At 38.3% G+C, this 16,881-nt stretch overlaps 1 protein-coding gene across 15 annotated transcripts in view; it reads right to left on the bottom strand.

Annotated features, from left to right (window-relative positions):
* The window catches only part of ppip5k1b (diphosphoinositol pentakisphosphate kinase 1b), a 57,426-nt gene extending 51,207 nt beyond the window's left edge, over positions 1-6,219 (bottom strand). For all 15 annotated transcript variants that reach the window (XM_044192706.1, XM_044192713.1, XM_044192715.1 and 12 more), the window contains exon 1: positions 5,990-6,219. The gene's annotated coding sequence lies outside the window, so the exon portion shown is untranslated. The remainder of the gene's footprint in view (positions 1-5,989) is intronic.
* Between the last annotated feature and the right edge of the window lie 10,662 nt (positions 6,220-16,881).

The following is a 16,881-nucleotide window of genomic DNA, read 5'->3' as shown; positions in this document are numbered from 1 at the left end:
ATTGCAAAAGAAAAAAAAACAGTCTGGTTTAGTTTGCTGTTCTTTCCATACAGTTTATGGTTGTTGTTCATCAGCCGGCTTCACAACACACTGATGCAACATTGAAGTTTATGCTGCAATTGTTTTTGAATTTCCACTTCCCAGAGTGTTTTACACGGAGGCATTCTGGGAAGTGGAACAAAGATAGCTGCTGTTTGTTGTCATTGTCTTTACTGTGATGATGGTCTGAAATCAAAACAATGGAGTTTAAGCCCATCCTCTTAATGTGACTTTCCAGTTCCCACCCAGTAGAATAGCTTTGTTTGGTGTTTCTGCTGCTGTATTTTTGTGTGAGCAGTACTCTGATTACTGTGCCTTGTTCTGTGTCCTGCTGGACTGTGAGTAACAACAAATATACCACTAAAATATAGCTACTACTCCTAATACTATAAGTCAAGAAGGTGTATCAGAAGGTTGCCTGATTATTAGCTACACCTAGCTAAAACTAATGCACTCATATACAACAGTCCTGCAATAAATCCTTCCTTCATTAAGGTTATAATGTTCAGTTTTTGTTGAAACTATTTTAGAGAGGTGTTGATTCAACTTTATGATCATTTTGGAGGATGTAGTTTGTGATGCTGTTGTATCGTATTGCGTTACACAGAGACGTGTTTCAATTGTTTAGCCTACCCTCATTGATACAAATGAGAAGGGAATTTAAACATTTGCAACCCTAGTGCTATAATATAATGTGTATGTGTGGTCACTGCTTATCTGTTATCTGATCCGATACCACACAATAAACAAACAAAGCTGTTATGTCATTCCCTCGTAACTGAGCCAAAGCCCAAGAGTGAGGTGTGAAATGTAGCCACGCTAGAAGGAGAAACTTGCTACTGTAGTATGTCCACAAACAGTAGACGCAGCCAAAGCCAGTTCATGTGTCCCTCATCAGTATAGTCCAACCCCCTTCAAACACTACCACCACACTGCCTCCACCACCATGACAAACAGCTGACTCGAGGGGAAAAGCCTCCAGTAACAGATGGATGTATCATATCACAACATACCACAAACCCGACTGCACACTCCACGCAGTCTTTGAATGACTGCAAGAACTTATATAAAGTCACTTCCACTCTCATACAGTGCAGATTATTTCACGGGCAGTACTGAACTTTCTGGCTGCTAAAGAGCAGACACGATCTTCCTGTGTCCTGGACTTTCTGCCAAGACATACCTCAACCGAATGTCACACGTGACACAGGCTAACCTTGGTACCCAGAAATAACAGTGTCCTCTTCTACGTGGGGGGGGAATTGGAGGCACGGGTGTTGGCTGGCCCAGCTATGCTACCCAAAGATAACTCATCATTACTAACCTCTGAAGCGATGACAGGCCACACTAAACTAAGTAGAAGCCATTCTTACTGGCCTGGGATCGAAGAACACTAAGATAAACTCATAAATGAATACCTATAATACCTATAACTGCTGTGTGCAGGCACCGCTGAGCTGGAGTTTATTCTCCCTTTACTGCACCAAGGACATGATCTTTACTCTACTGGCAGGATAAGCCGACGATGCACACAACAAGAATAGTGCTGCATGATGGTTAGAAACACCTGTGTGCAAAACACCAGATGTATCTAATCTTACAAAATTTCATTCCAACCAGAGATTAAATCAAAGACTTAACTGATCAAAATAACTTTCAGCCGTGGACTCAGCTGGTGTCATGACTGGAAGGGGAAAACACACTCTCAGCCTTCATTCGCACATGACTCATCACTTGTGGTTCAACTTTGCATGCCATTATAATTTTTCCAGGTATTCTATGCTGTGAAGCAACATTTCCACAAAATATAAATTCCTGTAACACCTGATTTGCTTCTTGGAGGTAGCCATGGTGTGCACACAAGTCTTGCCACTGCTTGCAAAAGCTGTCCAGATCAAGAGGATACTAAAATCTCTGACAAAACAACATGTCTTTGGAAAACGTTGATGTTATGCCTCCATTGGGTTGTAATAGCAGTGTGAAAACAAGTGGTACCCTTATTTGGGTTAAGTATCGTACCTCAATATTTTGAGTACCGACCGAAATGTATCCATAGACTGAACTATCAAAAACACAAAACAAGTATCGAAAGAGAGCACTGAAGGCTTGGTCAGATTCTTAGTTGTGTTCACTAATTCTTTGATAAGATCATTTCTGATGTAAATTATAATGTTTTTTATTGTTTTATTTAGGCAAAGTTATTGTACAGCTGCTCGTGTTAAAGCGGCTCTCCACTGATATTACACATGAAGATCAGTTTAGTCTGCATTAAAATGTGTGGGGTTGGAGTTTGAAAGACATAAATGTCTTCCAGTCAGGGAGGATCTAACGAAAAACTCAATGGAGTTGCATTATGGGAAAAATAGAATCCATCTATTTTTGAGCTTGACCCAAACTAGTGACTGAAACTGAAAGCTTCTGTTGCTCGAGCTTTGGCCATTTTTTAAGATCTGTCTCTTGCAAGTTGCTTAACTTTATGGAAGTGCAATAGCAAATAACTGGAGTATCCCTTTAAAATGAGACTATGTAACTTGAAAAAGGAAATAACACAGTCTTCCTCTTACATTTAAAATGTTGAATTTATAAGCAATGAAATTCACTCTCTCAACTCAATACACTCAGGAAGTGTGCCGCTACAGCCTTGGCTAGTATGACCAGTAGCTTATAGTGGCTAATGTTAGCTAGATATTGCCGTGTAACTGACATTATGGAGTCAGTTTGCTGACTTTATGACTCTTTTTCTACTTGTGCTACTGTATGTACTGCGTTAAAGCATTTACCATGATCTCTTCATTATGACTTGCCACAGTGGCCACTGCAGTCCTGCTTTAGACAACATTAAACACTCATGCATTTAGAAAAATATATAGTAGAAAAACATGTTTGTAATCCTAATGTCAAAGAATTTCAAACCTTTTCATTGAATTTCAAATTCCCACTCCTAAACCAAGTTGTTTCCCAAGACACATATGACTTGTCATTACAGGGCAACAAGCTGTGCCCAAGGCTCGGATGAGATGTTGTCATTTCTTGGACGCCAGTGGAGGTCGATTAAAGTCATAAATGACTTAATATCCCTTTCACTGAGATCAAAATGGAGAAGGAAGACAAAAGGGAAACAAAGGAACCAGACAAAATCGTTATGTGAAACTGTCTCCTGTCTGCCAGTTATATTGTCCCCCTCCAAAAAATAAAACCCTGTATGAATAAATTAGGAGGCTGATTAAAAACATCTCCAGCTGTCACCTGTGGGCCCTTGTGCCTGAATGAGTCACCTCTGCCATCACTGCGGGGCCAGAGATCAACAACACGGCTCAAATAAAAGGCTTTTAACCTTTGAGACTGTCTGCTAGAGGAAACCTGTCGCGTTTATGACCGGTGATGGAAGAGCTGGTCATTAGATGCTATTCACTAGAATTTCTCTGATAAGATGGCAAATGAGAAACATCACGACACACTGTGCTAATGGCAACAGTTTGCCTGTCAGTTAAGGACTCATATTTTGTGGATTGATCAAACAACTGTAGGTCATTTCTAGGAAAGAAAAAGAAGTAATGAATAAAATTATGACGTGCTTGTGATTGGGACCTTTATTGTTAAAAACTGAGAATAAAGGCGAAGCATTTTGCTTAGCCCAGTATCACTACTTTTCTATCAGGCTAAGGATGATGCTGAACAAGTGAGCAGCTAGTTATCTGAAGAGAGTTCAAGACTAAATCATTAACAAAACTGTTAATTATTATATTCAATAAAACTTACTGCTCAAGTGCACAAAGTTATCAAGGTTTGCAGCTAACATCAGCCCTGAAACAGTGTTACCCCCGAGGGTCAGATAAAATGCTGGTGATGTTATCAGGATACAACTACCAGTGAAACAGCAGTTACAACTGTCTCTACAAGCTTGTAAATTCATTATGCACCGACCATTCGAGAAATTAGCTTTGTTTGCAAATACAAACTGCCGTCATTACTGAAAACAGAGGCCATAATAAGCTCGCCGGTGTACCGCAGGCCCTGCAACACATGCCCATTATTTCTAACACATCAAAACAAAACATTTCTCACTGTAGGAGATGAGACCTCTGTAGGGTTTACAAGATGATTTATGGAACGTGGAAAGATACTTGACTTTATTCGTCTGCTTCTGAGCTACTGATGAATAACTTTTGTCAATAAAATGAAACTTTAATGGGCCCCTTAAGAGAATCTGGGCTGCTGCAGCAGCAGATAATACAGAGATGCAGCAGCAACAAAACAGAGGATAAACAGTATAAATTGGAATATACTGTATATCAGATATAGCAGATGGGGTCTATATTAAAATATAGTCAATTTCACAGTTGACAGTTTTTCATCATAACATGTTATGTTATGATGAAAAACAAATTATAAATAAGAAACTAGAAGAAAAGTAGAGATCATAGCAGTAAATAATTTCCCAAAATAACAGCAGGATCTAATGAGTTTGTATGCACTGATCATATTACATTCATTTCGCAGATACTTTGGTCCAAAGTGACTATAGGTGCATTCGTCTTCAACAAGAGCTTCCAAACAACCTACTTTTTTGTTTCTTTGCTTGTTTGATTTAGGAAATCAGACATAAGTAAGCCACAGCATGTGATGTCTTTGTGTAGTCTGAAATATATATTGACCAGTGACAACCTTTTCATGGTTTCCGTTTCCCGTTATTTAGGACTACGTTGTTTGTGGTTTTGTTTTGGCAATTCGTTAATCTGAGGTTTTTAACTAATTCACAAGGTAAAAACAGTTATAATAATTAGTATTCTTCTTTTAATCCAAGTCAGCACGGGTCACATGGAACTGTTTCTCAGCTAAATGACAATAGGATCTTTTGTACCACTTTGCGATACATTTTAATGGTGTTCTTGTTGATGTTGCATTGCTGTTTTTAATGTTTTCTCTTGTCTTCTACAAAGCAAGAGTCTTATAAATCTGTCTCAGTGTTTTAAGTATGTCTTCTGTTAGTTTAGACTATAAAATATTATCACTACAACTTAAAGTCTTGCCAGATCATCCCTGGTTAGGTTTAATTAAATTAATTAATACGCATTCATTTAAAGATGGAACCATTATAGCTGAAACAATTAGTCAATCAACAAAAAAAACAAACAAAAAAAAATCAGCAACTATTTTGATAATCAATTAGTTGTTGATGTCATATTTAAGGCAAAAATGCCAAACATTTCTCTCCGTCTCAGTTTTGTTTCTCATATATAAACTGAATATTTGAGGTTTTTGAAACTTTTGGGCAGACAAAACAAGCAATTTGAAGGTGTCACCTTGAGATTTGGGGTATTATGTTGGGCATTTTTCGCTATTGTCTGACAGTTTATAGACCAAACTATTAATTATAGTTCAAGTCCTAGAAACTACACTGTCAATACTCAGAAAGCATGACAGTTTATGAAGGAGGAACACACATATTGCCTCCCTCATCAGCTACACAACCAACATGTCAACACTCCCAGTCTCACTCACTTTGTAGTTCAAGTACCACTAAACTCACATTCAGAAAGTGGCCAAATCAGTTTGACACTTTAGGTTGTTTTACATCAAACTTCCGAGATATCGGCTCTCTTGGCAGTTAGGACACTATATCAGGACCACACATTACAGGTGTCCAGCATCCTGTTTCAAGCCACAGCCTGCGTCTGAATCACTATAAAACACAATGAATAAGTCACTGGGGGGGTTAGTAGTAAAAAACGGCTCCTATGGGAGGAATAAACCACACATAAATAAATCAGTGCGTCGGCCTGCTCACTACACAGCACTCATGACAGATACCGTGAAGTTATAAAACATTAAAACCTTGCCTGCTTTTGTGCATTTCCACCGACACAACAGCTAAATCCAACTTTCCTCACAGGACTCAAAGCCACGCAGTGAGGAGAAAGCAGAAAGCGTTAAAATAAACGGGACTTACCGGCGGAAAACAACTGGAAATCAGTCAGCTGTTCACTTCCTTGTTTCCTCTGACTGAACTAGACTGAAGGGACACTGCTGCTGCCTGGGTTTAGTTTTTTTTTTTTTACTCTCAGTAAAGTTGAGAGCTAACGTTACAGCTAAAGTTCACGTCCGGTCGTTGCTGGTGATTAGCTTCTGCCGCCTGCTGCTGCTGCTGCTGCTAGCTTCCTTCCTTTTCTTTTTCTTCACTTTTTTTTTTCTTTTGACATAAAGTTTAGTTTTTTGAAAGCCGCGTCATTACTGCCATCTACAGGTCACAGTGGCGCATTGCAGTACTGCACGCTTCAAGGACTGACAACATCTGTGTGCCACAGATGCTCGATAAAAATAGTGAAATATACAGTGATGAACTGTAACTAAGTGCATTTACTCAAGTACTGTACTCAAGTTAAATTTTAAGGTCCTTGTACTTTACTTGAGTATTTCCATTTTATGCTTCTTTATACTTCTACTCTACTACATTTAGGAAGCCAATATTGTACTTTATACTCCACTAAATTTGTTTGACAACATTAGTTACTAGTTACTTTGCAAATTCAGATTAACAATACAAAATAAATTATGTTGTATTATTATAGATTAAGCTACCCAGCAGTAAGATTTTGAATGCAGGACTTTTACTTGTAAGAGTGTTCTGTGGTATTGCTAATTTTACTTAAGCAAAAGATCTGAGTACTTCTTACACCACTGGAATTAAATACATATATTGTACATATTGTACATGATACTGTATACACACACAGTAACCACCATGTAGTTTTAATCAGATAATAAAATTAAAATAAATAAATACCTTTCACTAAATACTGAATACCTTGCCCCAAGAAACCATTTCATATCATTACAAAAATGAATTTAGTAAAATCAGTTAAGTAAAACATCCTAAAATGGAACATAGACATCATCATTTGGTGTTAAATTAATGAAAGTACAGGGTTAGGGTTATTAGGATATCAGTGAAAATGTTCCAGCCTATATGAAATGATTAACTTGTACAAAAAGGTGCATCTACGTTAGCATGTTGTGTCTATGTTACTACATTACTACACAGAATGGTGTGACTGTGGTAAACCAAATGAGCTACTGTGTTACAAATGTTACAAATGAAAAGCATAGAAATATACAGTACACAGCATGGATGGGAAAATGCAGAGAGGGAAGAAAAGTCAAAACTACAATGTAAAAATACAAGTAAAAGTCATGCAATCAAAGATTTATTCAAGTAAAACTTTGGCTATATTTTAAGACAAGTATCAGAAGTGTAAGTACAGTACTCATCATAGAGAATGGTCACTTACACAATGTTAAATTATTGATACATTAATACTTAAGCATTTCTGTGTTGCTGTTGGTCCAGACAGTGTAATGTCTAACTACCTCATACACTAGTTTTTGGGGGGTTTGGCTTGGAGCGCAAGAAGGATGACGTGCAACAAAGGTGCCTGAACAGAACCGGGGATGGTGCAGTCGCATGCTGTGCATCTTCTACTCCGCCGGGTGTTTTAAAGTTAAAGAAATTATATAGTTTTATTCCTTAAAATAAACTGTGTTTATGAATTAATCCCAATACTGTAACTCTCTCTTTTTATATGCAACTGATTTCTCTATTGCTTTTGTCTGTATAAATAAAAAGGATCATTTATAAACTTGAGTCACAGCTCAGGTTTAATTGCCTCCTCTATTGTTGACATACTACTCCCTGATTGCAGAACATTTTTTACATTTCTCAGTGTCTGAGGAATTGTCCAATATGCTGAGTGACTCTGCTGGATCAGTAACATTTTACAATCTTTCCCTTGGGCCAAATATAAAGACTGTAGACTGTAGCCCACACACACACACTTCAATATACTGTACCTCATGTCAATAAAGTAGCAGTGGTCTACGGACTACAGGACATGTGAGGGAAAAGGCTTTCAAGAGGGCATCAACTTATGGTGTATGTGTTGGGAGCTATGCAGAAATAACTTGTTAATTCTCTCAAATGACTGTACCATTTGGAAGTTTGTTTCTACACAAATATCCTTAAAATGGGGCAGTACGTTTGGAGAATCAGAATTCACACAGTCGCCATTGATTACGTGAGGCACTGTGGGATTTTGACGTGACTATACATTGTGCAAAGCATCCAACAAGTTCTGTTTGTTAGCTTTTATATTTTCTAAAACCTCATGAAATCAGCATATCACCCTTATCTCTGCTATTATGCTCTGTCTACTGTTAGAGCACTATTACTTGGATCCTACTATTCCTTTACTCTGGGCTGCTTGCAGTGTTAAACCTGCACTAACTGATTTCTTTGGCCACTTGGGGGCAGCAGAAAGAAGCTGTAAACACAACACTGACATTATCGTCACCTTTTAAGTTGATATGGCAAACTCTTACCTATTTACACGTCTAGCAGGTATGGAGCAACATTAGCATTCATTTAGAGTCGTATTTCAGGCCAACCGATGAATATAAGTTCAACATTTACTCTCTTTTTAGCTCTGCTTTTGTTCTCCACCAACTCCTGAGGGAAATATGTAGCTATTTAGCTGCTGAATGCTCCTCTATGTTCACCAGCTACTTGTTACCTTTGTCTGTCTGCTATTTAGTGTTGGGCAGGTAACATACACTAGATTTTTAGAGCTTTTTTTCTGAAAACAGCTGCCTGCTGCACCTGTAAAACAACACTGATGAGAGTGAACAGTAAAGTTGCAGAAGTTAAAGCAAAATAATGAGCTGAGAGACGCTAAAACACTCCGGAGATCTGAAGGATACTGAAGAGTTGGATGATAATGATCTGTGAGTTCATCACTATGAACAACACCTATCACATCACAAGTAGTCATGTTAATATATAAGTCATTGTTGATATAAAAGTAGTGATTGTAGTAGCTTTAAGTAACATTAATTGTTGGCCTAAACAGTATACATAAATGTATCTGCTAAATACATGGTATACAGAAACATGCAAATGCACATATATCATCAAATGTGGATCTGATTTGTCATTTAAGGGATATAACACATAGACTTTTTATTTCATTCATTGAAGTAATTCATCACACCCTGCTGCCTCACACAGGAACCACACACAGTCAGCTGAGGTATGAAACAAGCCTCACATAGATTTCTATAATCCCACAGTTGCCTTTGCTTTCCATTGAGCCATTCCCAGCATTAGACCGGCACTGGCCACTGGCAGACAGCCCGGTGTGGCTGATGTGAGTCTGGCAACCTGTCAAGAAAATGTGGAGCGACTGTCAGCCCCATCATGCAGCACGGCATGAGAAGTCAGTCTGTGCTGCGGCATAAGGAAGTAGTGTTCACTCAAAACCAGTAACCACCTCTCCCTCCTTCTTCTCATCTTCTCTCTCTCACCACATATCCAGCATCCAAATTGCGCTTTTTTAAAAACACTTAAAATTATGTAATACATTTTTTTTTTTTAAATCTAAATGCTCTCTGAAGAGCCCTGTCTTCAGTGATTCAATGGGCACACTATCCATCTTGGATTTTGAAAGCCTGCTGACAAACACGTCCTTGTCCAGATTAAGTCACATTCAGCTTAGTAGGAGACAGAAACAGAAAGGAAACAGAGGTGAAAAGGTCTGTTTAAAGTGTCAAGCGCTGTAACATTAGACTTATAAGAGTGTCAGCAGTCAAATTAGCATAGACACCTATAGAGAAGAGCTAATTAATAAGTGCGCGCTGTGACCAATATAGTTCCACGCCCAAATAAATTGTTAAAAAAGCAGAAAACTTTCCTTCATGTAGTTTCCATGGATGAAGAGTGTGCACAGTCACTAATAGTGGATAATGAGGTGAATGGGTTCACCAAGTGTCTCTCTGTGTTACTTTCTCTCATTTCTCTCTCCCTCTACCTCTCTTGCTCACTTTCTCCCACAGATTTCCTGAAAAATGGGAAGATATTTGCTGTTTACTGAAACTGAGATTGATCTTTATACAAAACTGCACTTACATTTCTCACTTTAGGTCACAGTGGCTGTGGATTACATTTCATGTAAATAGCTCGTGAAAATAGCTGCAGTAATGCACTAAGATGCAGAACAGTCTTGCTTGCTATTTGTCACATTGGCCAGGAAGCAAAAACTAATTAGCATTTTACTCAGAAAAAATGTGCATAAAACAGCATGCTTGTAACTTCATTTTATGTCTGTAATAACCACTGGGTGAATACATTTACTCAAGTACTGTACTTAAGTACAATTTTGAATTAGTTGTACTTTACCAGACAATTTACATTTTGTATCACTTCATACCTTTACTCCACTACATTTCAGAGACCTATAGTCACTAGTTACTTTTCAGAATTAGATTTTACATAGTAAACCCATGACGAGATTATGAAATATGATATACTGTTGAGACTACCCAAGACTTGGGTAGGCTCAACTTATTTAATAGAATGGTAGACATTTTCTCTCACTGCTAAACTACCCCCAGACATGAACACGATTATCAACATCAACAGACTCGACTGAACCCATCTGGTTACCGTCTCTTGTCATTAATCAATACAGATATTAAAACTATTAGCAAGGCTCTAGTTGTCAGGATTGAAACATTTATTCCATTTATCATACATCCTGACCAGACCAGTTTTATAAAAGGAATGCTTTCATTCACCAATACTCGGAAAATCATTCGACTCAATACAGCTTTCAACCGCTCAAAAAACAAATACTCAAGCATGCTGGAAATGTAGAAAAAGCACTTTATAGGGTCAACTGGAAATTCTTATTTGAAACTCTACAGAAACTTGGATTTGGAGAATCATTTATTAAATGTATGAAAGCACCATTCACGTCACCCATTTCACTTTACACAGGGGGGACCAGGAAAGGATGTCCTCTCTCTCCCTCATTCTTTGCATATTTATTAAACCACTAGCAGCAGCACTCCGCCAAAACACCACCATCAAAGGTATCCAGACCGCTAACAGACAATACAACATCAGTCTTTGTACGCAAATGATGTGTTGTTATTCATATGCAAAAGTAGCTCAAACTCAACCAGCATCAATGTTAAAATGCTGCTTTCATGTAGTACATCTGTAATAATATAATTTATGATCATATAAAACTGACTGGGGCCATTCTGCTGCCTAATGATTACTTTTACATTTGATACTTTCAGTACCTTTTGTGCTCACTTACTTGTAATGGAGTAGTTTTACATTTTGGCATTGCTACTTCTACTTAAACAAATATTTCAACATAAATACGCTTATTTGCTTTCTTGCTAAGAGTTATTTGAGAAGATTGATATCACTTTCGCATCTGTATGGTAAATATTATGGTAAAGCCAGGAGATGGTTAGCTTAGCTTAGCATTTCTTGGCCTGGAGCAGTGACTCCCTGGAGTCTACACTGGTTGCCTGGCAACTTCGGTTTTCTTACGGGTTAAACAAGCCAGATATTTTGTGTTAATTACTGAGCTTTAAAGGTGTTGGTAGGTTTTGATCTCTCCTCAAAAAAAGCAAAAGGACGTATTTCCATTTAACATTTGTTAACAAATGTTTAAAGCTTTCACTACTGATAATGTTAATAGGAACCCCATTAGTTTCTGCCAATGAGGTTGATTTTCAGACTCTTACTGTGCATTTGCTAAACTCTGAACTGAATTTCACCTCCTGAGACACCATACTTATAGTGAGCGTCGTATCAGCCTCTGATGATTGAGGTTTAGCCTGTTTGGGAGGCATGATGATGGCCTCTTCCTACGTTCCAAGGCCCAGGCTTAGAAACTTCAGATTCAGAGAGAGTTAAGACAACATATCTTATTTCACCAGAAAAATAATCCACTCAGTGTTACTTTTTTGACACCTAGTTTGCAAAAATAATGGATTTCAGGGCTATTACTAGAAATTAATCTTTAGATCCACCAGCATACATAGCAACAATTAGGAAAACAATGAGCACTGCGTGCATGACAATGAAAATACCTAGTATACTGTGTGTCTAGAAGCCTAATATTGTGTATTTATCCAAATCTGTCCCATCTTTATGAAGGTTTCTTTTTCTTATGCTGCAAAATATACCTGGCAATACTAATGAGTCTCAATAACTGGTGGTCAAATCCTTTTTTGTGCCTTCTGGATGAAATGAGAATGAAACAACTTCTCTAGACAGTTCCTCTTTGTGTTGAGCAATAGTGACATACAGTACAGTTGTAAGTATCTATTGGATGCCATGCCTGCAGCTTTTCTTGCAAGATGATAAAACCACACAGGTCAAGCACAGTAAATAGAGTGTGATATTATTGTCTGTTTTCTCAACATGGTGTATATAAGGTGCTGTTGTCATGTCGGTCTGTATTTCATCTGCAACTACGTAGGTCATCAGTGCGTATGAGAAGAAATTCCTGCACACTTAATATTGTTCTTGGCACTTGAGAGTGTGACTACAGCATCCTAATGCCCCCAAAAGCCACTTGAATCATTTCCTACAACTAGATTAAACATCAACAGTCTGGTAAAGGCAATCGCAGAATGATGAAAAGAAGATTTCCTGTACATCTTCTCATCCATTTTGTCCAGACATGCTCACTAGAGCTATCAGTGTGGCTCATACATCCACTCATATACACATTTATATATAGTGAGCAAGCCCTGACAGCCATAAAGCAGCTATTCACTTTTATGGAGAGGCTGTAAAGGAAAAAAAAAGAAGCCCTCCCACTTGATATACTGCAAAGCAGAGACTGAGTCACACACACACACACACACACACACACACACACACACACACACACACACTGCCCCCTTTCCTTAATGGATAGCAGGAGGAGATGCCCCAGCCAGGACTGGTTGAAAGAAGGCCTTATGAGAGGAACACACACACACACACACACACACACACACACACACACAGACAATTTCATATTAACAACTTGTGCAACGGCCATCCTAACCTGTGTAAAAAGAAAGGAAAAACTACACAAAGTGTTTTATATATGCATGTGGTGATTACAACAGCTTAATATGATAATATACGGTATGTTCTCATTGTAATTCCAGACTCATGCATGTACAGAATACCTCGTGTCTTGACAGAGTTGATGCCCTCTACTGGTCAGGGAAAGGAGTTGCAGGACTTACTACAAAAACTGTTCTTATTTTACTATTACAGAATGCATAGTTTCAGCCAAATAATTAATAACTTGTAATAAAATTGTGAAAATGCATTCAAACTTTTTTTTTTTAATTTTGTATTCAGTGATCTGGAGCCTTGTTTCCCTGTAACTTAGCATAATTACAAAATGTGACAAATTAAATGAAAAATCAGTGGAAAAACATAATGCAGATGCTTCCAAACAGATCACAAGGGGTCAATAAATGGTTTTATGTGTATGAAAATGATGTGAATCATATGCTATGACCTTTGCTGTCACCAGATCTCAACGCAACTGAACATCTGTGGGAGATTTTGGAGTCATGTTAGACATCTGTCTCCACCACCATCATCAATATCTTTTGGAAGACTGTTGTTTCACCCCTCCAGAAGAGTTCAAGAGACTTGGAGCATATATGCCTTTAAGGAGCACTGAAGCTGTTCTGATGGCTCATGGTGGAAACAACAGCTTACAAAACACTACATTGGTCTTTCCTTTAATGTAACCCATGTGTAGGTTTAGCAGGTTTAGAATGGGATGTCCGCTGGAAATAAAGATTTATTTCTGAGGGTTTGAACAATCTACCAGATGTTGGACCTGTCACAAGTTCTGTTGAAGGGACAATAAGGTTTTAAGTGTAACATAAAGTTGGAGAATTGTTCAGCATTGGCAGCTTTGTGCATTCTATTGTATTTTATATATAACCACAGAGGTGAACTGATCCTCATGTTTTGAATTTAATTTTCTGTATATTTTTTAGAGATAAGAAAATATATACTGAAATGTATTATAGCATGGAACAGTGTGAGGACAGTTCATTTAACAAAAAACTCACAATCACTGTATACAAGCAAAATGCTAAACTGAGAGCATCTATTTATGATACATTTTAAAACACAAGAAGGAATTCTGGGAGGTTTTATAATTTTCTGGCATCTGCTATGCTGACGTTTCTCCAACGAGCTGCTGGACATGCAGGATGTTGCTGAGACGTGACATGTTAAACGATACGAACTGTCCATTAGATTGAATAGACAGCGAAAGCCTCATCTGTGTGTTTCTGTCTGTCTCATTGTCAAACCTATCTGATATTTCTCCCTTTGTGGTATATATCTGTTGACTTATCTGTCTGTCTGTCTAATTGCCTGTGTGTGTGTGTGTGTGTGTGTGTGTGTGTGTGTGTGTGTGTGTGTGTGTGTGTGCGTGTTGCAGTTACAGTCTACAGAGCGTGCGAAATCAGCTGAAACAAGTTTTGCTCTGTGAGATGTTTTATGTCAGGATCTCTGATATACAGACCACTGACATTTATAGAGTAATGTGGAATATTTGCAATTGCAAATTAGGTGGTTTTGTACAATATATGTGTGTGTATGTGTATGGGTATGTGCGTTTATACTCAACTGGGTAGAAGCTGTATACATTACAGTGGTATTTTTATACTTATTCATACCCATAGTTTCTAAATCTGTATGTGTAAATCTGTGTCTTGAAGTATTTCCTGACTTCCATATTTATGGGTGCTGTCAGGTTGTCGCTGAGAAATGATGTGCGTGTCATATAAGAATTCCATTTTCTAAATAAACACAGTGGTGCCATTAGCTAAATGCTAACACATCTTAGCTTAGCGTATTAGCCTGCAGGAGATGATTATCTAAATCATTAGGATTCATCATCGGGACCATGAATGTCGTGGAAAATCAGCCATACTAGTAGTAAGAGTTGTCAAGACATGTCACTAAAAGCTAAAACTGTTACCAAGTCATTATCACCAAGTCTGTAGGATTCATCCTCTGGGATAAATAAATGTCTGTACAGAATTCCATCTTTATCCATCCAATAATTGTTCAGATATTTCAGTTTGTGGTGGACCGACATTGCCATCCCTAGAGCTAACATGGCTTAAATATGCTATAATTTTGTGCAACAGTGATGTGTCAGTGGGTGCATAGGTATGTGTGTGTTCGCCTGTATGAACAGAGAGTGCAATCAACCCATCAACCAAAACAGCACTGCCTCAGCACTTTTGAGCTTGAAATTTGTCACCCTCAAGAAAAAGCCTCAGTCTGGTTCCAGTTGATCCCATACGACTACCTGTGTCAGCAATATTCCACTTGTTTCCAGCGTGTGGCTGCTCATATTTGGATCATTTGACACGGAGAAGAGAGAAAACACAGGCGCCTCTGTGTTGACCTCCCTCGTCCACTCTGAGAGGTCTTTCAGGTGGACTCTGCGCTGCGTAATGCTTCTAGTTGTGAGACAAGTCTGCACTCACAGAGACTGTTAATGACCTGAAACAAACAGGGGATGGTTTGGGTGACACACAGAAATACACACACAGAAAAACAGATTTGGGTTAATATGACTCTCAAATTAACTCATAAAACAAATTAACCCAGTTCTTCATTTTTGTGAGAAAAAAAGGGACATTCATGGTCGAACTAGCATGCCGCATGCTATATTGAACACACAATTTCTTCACAACCCAGATTGTGAAAGCAGACTACCTGTCTGTCTCTAGAGACTCATTGTGTGCCTTGATATATAGTTAGCCTAACACATAAAGCCATTACACTCTATACTTTTAACAACCTCTGGGCGATTTCAGGCCGATGACACTATAACATACCGGAGGGATTTTTGCTGCTGCCACAGACAGAGTACAAGAGTGGTTCAGTTCTTCAAGCTCCACAGGACAGAATTACTTTTAGCCTCTGGAGGAAAACTTGTTATTCTTAATCATATGTTTATAAATAAATCTACAGGTAAGTAATAATATATCCATCTAAAACCAGAATTTTACATTTCATAACATCTGTTCACAAAGTAGCAAAGTTACTTAAAGCTATTCCTATGACAAGAATTGATGGAAACTCAAGTCCAAAAGTCAAACGTGATCCCCAGAGGTTGTAAAGTTGCTTACACCCTGACTTACAATGCAAAGGTGTGTCATGGAATAACCAAACGTACTGATTTTGCTATTCCTACAGCCTTACCAGGGAGGCTAAAGATGTTACGTTTGTCCTGAGGTGGGCGGTAAATATATAAATGGGACCGTTACAACCAAAAGGGTGTAAATTAGTAAATGTCATGGCAATGTGTCCATTTGTTTTTGAATTTTTTAAAGTGAAAATTGCGCCCTGATGGTTCTGCTGGAGGAAAGATGATGGGCTCAGAGAGAAGAACAAGGGATCAACCTCTGCAGTCCATGAATATCCACAACAAGTCTCATGTAAGCACAACCAAAGTGTTAGTTAAGGTGATGAAAGGTCAGAGGGTTTCCTAGAGGAATCATCTCGGCAATCAACCCAGTAGCTGTCCAAGAATCTGCAGATCAAAGACTGGGGAGACCTGTGGGCAAACAGACCGCCACTGTCATCCTCAGGCCTTGACACTAATGGACCTCAGTGGCAATGACAAATAACAACCTGTGAGTTTAAAATTTTGATGGGCCACACATCGTTAACTCCTCATGTCTAATTTTCTTCATTGAAGTTGCTGCCAGGTTTGTGAATGTTTTCATCCCCTTTGTGATTTTGCTGATGATGGCAGTGCCCTCTTAGAATTAAAAGTTAATTATAGCCCTATACATCAAAACCATGCTTTAAAATTGTCAAGAGATGAGCAGAGCTGTAGGGGAAATCAACCAAAATAGTCCAACTAAAAGGTAGAAGCAACTGGTTTAACAGGTAGTTTAGATTTATGAGGTCAGTTGTGACACATAGCTGGAATT

This window comes from Siniperca chuatsi, linkage group LG4 (assembly GCF_020085105.1).
Source record: "Siniperca chuatsi isolate FFG_IHB_CAS linkage group LG4, ASM2008510v1, whole genome shotgun sequence".
NCBI classification, from domain to species: domain Eukaryota; kingdom Metazoa; phylum Chordata; class Actinopteri; order Centrarchiformes; family Sinipercidae; genus Siniperca; species Siniperca chuatsi.
This window is presented reverse-complemented; position numbering and strand designations above follow the sequence as displayed.